This window comes from Lepisosteus platostomus, chromosome 10 (assembly GCF_059453375.1).
Source record: "Lepisosteus platostomus isolate fLepPlt1 chromosome 10, fLepPlt1.hap1, whole genome shotgun sequence".
Lineage (NCBI taxonomy): Eukaryota > Metazoa > Chordata > Actinopteri > Semionotiformes > Lepisosteidae > Lepisosteus > Lepisosteus platostomus.
The window spans coordinates 8,629,417-8,638,512 of record NC_142620.1 but is presented as its reverse complement, the minus strand read 5'-3'; positions in this window follow the sequence as shown (position 1 = coordinate 8,638,512).

The following is a 9,096-nucleotide window of genomic DNA, read 5'->3' as shown; positions in this document are numbered from 1 at the left end:
GGGCAAGACTGTAGGGTCTTTCTTTCACATAAGGACAAAGTGAGTGCAAAGCAACGACTGATGACAATGTGACAATCCTGATAAAAGCTGAACTAAAAGGCCTGTTTTCCTTGTTTGCTGCTCCCGAGCACTGTGAACCCCCCCCTCCCCTCCCCACTGCTGCCTCCCTTTCCTCACCCCCCATCCCAGGGCTGGACGAACTGTGTATAGCCTTCCGCTGCCTCTCCCCTCTTCAACCTGAACACGCAGTTTTAATTTCAAAGCTCTGATTAGCTGATGATTGCATGACAGCCGTGGACTGACTCCCTTTTCACTCTCTCCCAGCCTGCAACTCAATCATTCCCAATTAGTGAGTCCCCAAACACTCACTCTTATTAGAGGACTCATAATCGACTCATTGTGCTCTGATTTGGCAAATAAATCACACTGGAGTTTTTTTCCCCTCCCTTTCCAACCACCATGTCCAGAGTTTCAGTGACAATGTTTTCAACCGAGCTTTTCATTGGGGCTGACAGTTTGCGATATTCATGCTGGACTTTTTTTTTATTCCCCCAGAAGAATGAAGAATAATTTAGCAGCATTGCAGGCAGCACGCGGGTGTCCTTGTCCTACAAGGTTAAGAATCCATTCCGTCTGAGCGAGAAAGGAGTGAATTAAAATAAATGATGGCCAGATATTTATTGCGAGTTTGTAGATGAAGCTAAGTCACTCGACTGGGGCAGGAGTCCCCTCTGCCAGTGTCTCAGCTCCAGCAAATGACCTGTTGGGTTTATGTACTCCATGTGGTTTAAGAAAATGATGTTCAATGTCAGATTGAACTGTTAAAAATAATGTCCTTTCCTAGGACTTATAACAGGTATAAATGTGTAGGGGCCTCAGCACTACATTGGAAAACTTCTTGCCAGTACATATAGATACAATTTTACCTCATAAAATTAAAAAAAAATGGAAATCTATCTGAATTGTTCACAAAAACTGAGAGGTTTAACTTCTCTCTACCAAAGAATGTTAAAAGTTCTTTTTGAGTGTTTCTCCTTGTGTTTCTCAGTTACTCAGAGAAACAAAAATGGCGTAGGGTCAAACATTTTGTTTCAGAAAACCGTATGTAGTAGGAATTCTAAAGTACGAAAAAAGAAAGGAGAAGCTATTCATCTTCTTTCTGATTCAGAAAAAAAGCTTTAAAAACTCAAGAACAAGGCTTTGTATGTAAGAGACAATTATCTCACTTAATACTGCTACGCGCTTTTCGGAGATTGAGCAGCTAATGTGCTTAATCCCCATTGTTTGTAATAAAACATCAATTGATAGCCATTAATTCTGGAGAAGCCTGCCACTGTATGCCTTAATTATGGTTCTGCTCGATAATGTGTCAGCAGCAAGGCCAGTGGAATATACACGCAACCTGAATACAGGAAATCTGTTCTGGAATCTGGCCAGGTTCACTGCGCCACAGTTCAGGTTCTCTGACCTTCCGGAACAAAACAAACATGAAGACGTATGCATACAGTAAACGTTGTTGTGAAAATGCACTTGGCCAAACACACAACGCGTCCACTATAGTACTCCTGAAAGCCAACTCTTACCACCAGAAATCACAAGGCCAGGCTAACAAAAGTTTAAAACTATGAAAATATCCTGGTTTGCCACTGGACAGGCCATTCAGTAAGTTAATACTGAATCTGTGAAATATTCTATGTGATAACACTAATTAAAAGCAGGGAGATAACAAAGAGCAGTCATTCTGCAGCCCTATAGTTTTTATCCTGATTGTAAACACGACAGTTCCGGACTAAGAGACAGCGTCTTATACTTGCCAACCACTTTTTATAACCCTTGGGGTGATTCCATCCATTTAGAAATCAGACTATCACACACATCAGGTAGGGGAAATCTTCTCTTTTCTGGCCATAGAACGCACATGTTCTGATCTTACTCTTCTTCAGCAAGGTATAAAGCACAACTACTGTCATGGACTATTGCATTTCAGTCAGAATCAAAAGCTTTCGCATTAGTCTATTATTTTACTTCGTGCCTGAGGAACACTAAAACTGAAATAAAAATGCAACAGCTTGCTTCAGAGTGCTGATAACCAGATAGTCAGATGCGGTGACGGTGTTTTGAAGTCCGCCTTTGAATTCACTGAGCTCGGGCTGGAACATTAAACACAGGAAGATGAAATCAACAGCTGGGACACAGGACAGGCTCAGGGCAGGAAGGCTCTTCACAGCCCAGCGGACTGAAGACTGAAAGGTAGGAGAACGACTGGAGAGCAGCGTCCTCGCCCCGGAGGACAGAGAAAACGTGATTGCTACTCTTTTAGAAAAAAAAAACCCAACCTAATGACAGCTGTTAAAACAAATCTCCTCTCTAAAAGCTTCCTGTCAAGCAGTTTTAATCTAATGATCATAGTGGCACGTGACTTTAAATTCAGTAAATGATCTAAAAACTTTACAAAATACCATAAATTTACTTACATGCTTGATTGCATGCATAAAGAAGAGTACTGTATATCAACAGCTGGGCTTTAAAAACCTTATATTTCATAATGTTCTGACAATAATCTAACAAAATATTTGAAAGTCCATCCATGACACACTGAGGTCATGTATATCTCGCTCTGTTTGAGATTAAAAACAGCTCTGTACATTGAAATCAAGCACCCTTAACAAAAAAGAACACAAAAACTACGAAGAAAGAACCAGCCTTGCTGCCTGAGCTCTGTTTCTGCCCGAGTTCTGCAACAAAGTTATCTTAATCGCACTGATCTCAGTGAGCTCTGGTGCCCCTGAGGAGCAATGTGACCCTTGATCCTGCCTGTCTCTGTCTCAGTGGGTGTTCTCCTATATCAATCCATCCTCCTTTCAATAATATTTTACCTTTTAATAACTACACTAAAGGAAGTGGTAAGCTGATCCAGGGGCTATTAAATGGACAAAAGTGTAGTATTAAACTCCCAGGTCCTGCAGGGGTTATTTCATTTTCTGATTCCTTCTTCACTGTGTAGCTGCCTAAGTGGGATCCCGCCATTATGAGCATTTAGAGAGGCTGTAACAATACACAAACCACTGCATTTTGTTCTCGTCTTATTGGCCATCAAATGAGCAGCGTGCAAGTCTTCAAAGACATTCTAACTATTCATTCTGCACCTTGATTGCTACAGATAATGAAACCTTTGCCATTCAGTGCTTCACAAAGACATTACCATTTAGATAATTACCTCTTATATCTGTAAATACCACAAATAGGAAACCGATTAAAGTGGATTGATACAGCCAATTATGCAAAACTTAAAGAATAAAAGAACCCAAAGCCTTTCACAGAGCCGTGGCGGAGAGCCATTTGATGTATTTGCATGTATTATGATCACAAGCTGTGTGCAACAGGAATTAAAAACAAGTCGAGCAGGCAGAAAGGGGAAAAGGACCACGAGTTTTATGCTGCCTGTGCTTTCTTTTCCTTCGGGACTTGTGTATCAAAGGGACTATGAGGTATTTAAGAATGTTCTTTAAGTCCCTCTTAACTATCCACAAACACACTTCCACAGGTAAATTACAGACAGTTCAGGTCTCGTGTTTTCCTGCAGACAGTAGCACTTGCACACTTTTGCCTCAGAATAACTTTGGGTTACTTGCCCCCCCAGGAAGAAGCAAAGCCAGTGAGATCAGATCTTGAAAGCGGCTGTAAAAGGGAACAAAAGCAGCCCTTGCAAGGAGGTGTGTCACCATGAACATTATCCTCTACGCAACAAGAGTCAGTAGCACACAAAAGAATCTAGAAAAGCAAGAAGATGGATCCTTTGAAAAGAGCGAGAGGGTCTTGCGCTCTGCGTTCCTGGCAGCCTTGGACTTCTAATTCACTAGTTCTAGCAATAGTGTACTTGCTGAACTAGAAACACGAAATCGGATTTTGTCAGTGTGCAAACACTGCAAATGAGGAATCACGCTGTTAAGAAGGAACCTCACGCCGCACAAAGGCGACATCTCTTCGTTTGCACATTAAGATGTATCGGGCTTCCCACTGCATACAAAGCATCAGGTCTGTTCCATTTTACCGTGTACGCACCCACACCAGCTGTGCCTCCAATCACCCATTCTGCGTCCCACAACTTTTGCCTGCCAGCTATCCCATGATCCCTCACTACCCCCGAGTTTTCCAAGACGTCCACGGCCACTCGGAATGAACTTCATTCGTTTGCACGGATATATGCAAATGACCGGAGACAGCTGGCTCACGATCTGTGGGCCGGCACTCTGCTGCGAGACCCCGTGGCACTCCTTCCGAAGCTCGAGGGCCCTTCCTTCTTACTCAGCGAGAGGAACCACCGCCACTGCCCAGCAGATGGAAGGTTTTCATTTAAAGTGAGTCAAGAGAAAGAGAGCGGAGGAGCGGCCCACAGGAAAAAAATACAAAATAAAATAAGGAGAACGAACGCAGCCTCTTGCCCAGAAGATGCAAAAGTGTCTGGCGAAGTCCTGCTGGGAGATGCTGGACCACAGCAGCTGTGAGCCAAAACGCCTCCTCTCCCTGTCCGGGCCCAGTTCCACTGCCTCCTGCACCTGGAAGGCCAGGATACTTAGCCAAAAGCCCAGCTCCTGCCCCCCCCCTCCTCCAGCCCCCAGAATAATGACCGTCTCATTGCTGGGCTCAAGCAGGAGCATCAAGCTGACACTCCGCACTCATGAGGACCATCAGTTTAGGACGCAGCTGCTGCACGCCCCCTGTGGAAGCGGGACTCCGGGGGAACTGGATAGTCCGCAGTTTGGATCGGCTCGCATTCGCACCGGGAACGTCAGACCTCGGGGGAATTAAAAACAACAAAACTCAATGAAGCAAATTAAAGCAGAGGTAAAAGATATGATTTAAAAAAATTCATGTGACGGATGCATCAGACTGTCATCCCCTTATGGGTCACTGTCTCCAGAAGCCAGCAGCTCCAGCACCCTGTGACTCGCAACTGGCAGCCCACTGGAGCTCAGCAGGAGTGAGCCTGCCCAGGGTGGGAGACCTCCTGGGAAAAACTAAGGTTGCTGCTGGAAGAGGTGTTAATGGGCCCAGCAGAGGGTGCTCACCCTGCGATCTGTGTGGGTCCTAATCCCCCAGTATAATAGATCACTTTATTGGCCATATACAATTTCTTGCATTAGAAATTCATCTTTTTGCATACCCCAGCTGGCTCTCCATGAGACACACAGACAGGGAGAGAAGCTTGGGGGTCAGAGTGCAGCATCAGCCATTGTACAGTGCCCCTGGAGCAGTTGGGTTAAGGGCCTTGCTCAGGGGCCCACCAGAGTAGGATTCCTCTGCCAGCCGCAGGATTTGAACCGGCAACCTTCCAGCCACAGGCCCAAACCCTTAGCCACGGTGTCACCACTCCACCCCTAATGATGGGACACTATACAGTAAAAAGACAACCCCCTTTCGAATGAGACCTAAAACCAAGGTCCTAACTCTGTGTGGTCATTACAAATCCCAAGATGTTTCTCGAGAAGAGCAGGCATCCTGGCCAAATTTCCCATTGGCCAATCATGACCTCCTAAAAATCCCCCTCTATGAACTGGCTTCACCACTCTGCTCTCCTCCCCACTGAGAGCTGATGTGTGGTGAGCGTTCTGGTGCACTCTGGCTGCCGTCGCATCATCCAGGTGGGGCTGCACACTGGTGGTGGTGGAGGGGAGTCCCCATGACCTGTAAAGCACTTTGATTGGAGTCAGTAAAAGGCCAATGCCTTCATCTAAACACAGATTGTTGGTAACCTTGACCATTTGACCAGCAGCTAGACTGGAGTGAACCTCACTTAACCGTTGTGTTGAGAGCTGTACCGCTCACAGCCTGAATAACTGGTACTGCGTGTTGTAAAAGGAACACAGGCGTCAACGGATAAGCTTCCTCGCGCCGGTGGGACAGATTTTCATGATCAGAGGCGTTTATGAACAGAGGTATTAGCCACTGTCACCGCCACCTTGACCTGTCCCGATGACTCCCCTCTTTCAACCAGGCCAGGCCCGCGGATGGCTGAGTTATTATCGTCATTTTCCAAGCAGGCAGGGCAGGGTCTTCCACCACAGGCCCAGTGCATGTTTTACAGAATGTTTGTGTTTTATTGCCTTTAAGTCACTCATAGGCCAAGAGAGGGTCTGAAATGATAAGAAAACCACTCATGTGAAAAATGAAGGGCCCTGTGCGGGATTGAGGGGAGAAGAGAGAAAATAATAAAATACATGACAAATGTCACCACCGCCAGTATTTCATGTTAACCAAAAAAAAAAAGAATTTATGCAATGCTGGCGTTACAAATATAATGAGTTTTTTTCAGTTAATTTGTACTCTAAAACAGCACCTCACCATCCCCCAGCCCTTTGACAACCTGAACAAACTGAGGTGCCCTGGGGCATTCCAGTCTGCCAGTTTCCCAGTCATTTTATGTCCCAGCCCACCTGGGGAAGGAAAAAAAAGCAATGGAATAAAAAAACCATGCAGACCCTCACTGAACTGAAGCAACTTGCAAGTCTCCCTGCACTCTTCTTAAAAGGAGCTGCTCAGCTCAGGAGTGGCCCCTGTTTTTCCAAGACCTTTTCCAAGAATTGTTGCAGCCACAGCAGTTCACAATAGTTGTTTTTCCCCCCCATAACCAAGAGTCACAAAATCTCTCTGTTTGATCTGAACCTTTCAAAACCAATTTCCCTTTTTGATCGATGAATCGTATTGATCTCCGTACCTTGGGGCTACAGCAGGGGCTTTATTTTGAAATTAGAAAAGGTGAAAGAACTAGTTTCGATCACAAACTTTTATAAATAAATTATCAAATAAAACATGAAATTAAAGAGATATTTGAAGAGTTTTGAAGCTTGTTTTGGCAATTTATCATTTTCTTTGCTCATTTTAGCTGCTGTTGTTAAGTGCCACCAACTATGGTATTTCAAAATATATTGGATTAAGTTTTAATATTGGATTAAATATTTAAAAAAACATTAGAGAGTCATGAAAAAAATACATATTTCTGTAACAAATCCATCAATCATCCTTTTATCCTCAACCACTTCACCCTAAAGACAACCAAGTGAAGCCTAATCTTGCAAAGAGGCTGCTTGACAGGGGCTGCACTACAGCTGGGACACTAGTCCATTGCAGGGCTTACACACCAAGTTCAGAGACTCTGATGGAGCCAGCTAGCTTGTCCTTGAGAGGCAAGAGGAAACAGTACCTGGTGAAAACATACTGGACATGGAACATGCATACTTCACACAGATGGCTCCCCAGCAAACTGAAGCCTGGAATCAGATAAACTCCCTGCTGTGCACATATTTTACTGAAACTAAATGCTACTACAAAAACTGTATTTTTTTTGTTACATTTAAGGACATTTTAATTTAAAGTTATGTCCTTAAGGGTATTTTAATTGTGTAGCAAATAGTTGTTTTATAAATGTTGTTTATTTTGCAGTGGTCTTAGTAAATGATTCATTCAATCTGAAATCATCAACATCAATGAAAAACGGAAAATAGATTACTGAAAAATTGTAATTGGCATACAATGATTTGCTTATTTGCATACTATTATTATTTGCGTACTGGTTGTTTAATAAAGACAGTGCCATCGCCATTGAAAAACTTTGCTGTCATAGTTTAGCCAGATGGAAATGGGCAAATAAAAGTAAAACAGAAACCCGTAGTAAAATGATCATCCTTGAAAGTCAGTTCTGTAAATTGCCGGCCTTTAAAATAACCTTCTTTTCTGAGGAGCCTTCTACGGTGTATTTATCAGGAATCTTAAAAAATGGCAGCCCCTTCACCCTGCAGAGGGTGCTTAAAAACTCAAACAGTTCTAGTTGCAAGCTTCAGCAAAGGTAGTGGCACCTTCTAGGTTATGTAACTCTTGGTCAAGAATTTAAAAGGCCACTGACATTACTTTTCCCCAACAACTGACAGTCGAGCACAATAGCTCTTTAACATGAGTTCATTGCACATCTTTCCACACACCTCACTCTATCTATTAGTGGAGACCTGTATCAGCACAGGATATCTAAAGATCTCAAGATTTATTTTTTTTAATTAAACACAAAGTATTGCTTTAGGGCCACAAGGAAGCTAGATATTAAGACCAGATAAGATATATAATGTCTGTCAGCACTTTAGCATATTAAAATAGCTAGAAACAAATTATCCCTTTTCCTAACCCTAATTAGTTTTCCATATCAAAATACATTAAAACATGTCTGCCAACCTCCAAAGAAAAATGTTAAGTGAGAGGCCAGTGTACATTTTTAATAAAAAAATACATGTTCATCACACAGTTCCACATTGGTAGTATTTGTTCACTAGACGTTAGTAATTAGTAAAACTACTGTAGTAGGTAAAAATAGTTTCTGCCGAAACTTCCAATAGAAGCAAATGTATAAAGAAATAAGGCTGTTTTCTTTTTACTCTGGTGTTATAAAGCTTGTGATATAATTTATTTAAAACCTTGGATCCATTTTTATTTATTATAAAAATGTGGAATTGCCCATTGTTTTTTTTAACACGCAGTTTGGAATGGTTAATTGTTAACTGAGCTTGCAGATGCAAACCTCCTTGTACCTCCACACAGCACCCATGTTGTCAGTTTTCTGTTCTCAAACTGGCCATGTTACTTGTCAAATACATTTATTCACTGAGAACAGGGAATACACTCCTCAGGGTTTTTTTTTTTGTTCTATATCCACGCTATATGTATACTGCTTTGTTCCAGTTCACTTAAGTTTACACAGCACTCGGACTGAAAACCAGTGAGTACTGGGGAACAAAATCTTATACGACACAGCAGGCACCCCAGTCTGAAATCGAACCCAGGACCCAGGAGCTGTGATGTGGCAACACTAACTGCCATCCCACCCTAGCCTAATTTTCATTTTTTTTTTTTACCTTAGCGGACCTGCATGATTTTTCCACATATTTAATGTACTTAACGAGGCCCACAGCACCAACAGCAGACTCAGCATCAGAAGGAGGACTGATGCAGACTCTCTTGCTCTAAATGGTACCTGAATAAGTTTGCAGGCACCCAGCAACAAATGGGGACACAATGATGTGCACTAAGATTAGGACATCCAGGCTGACTACA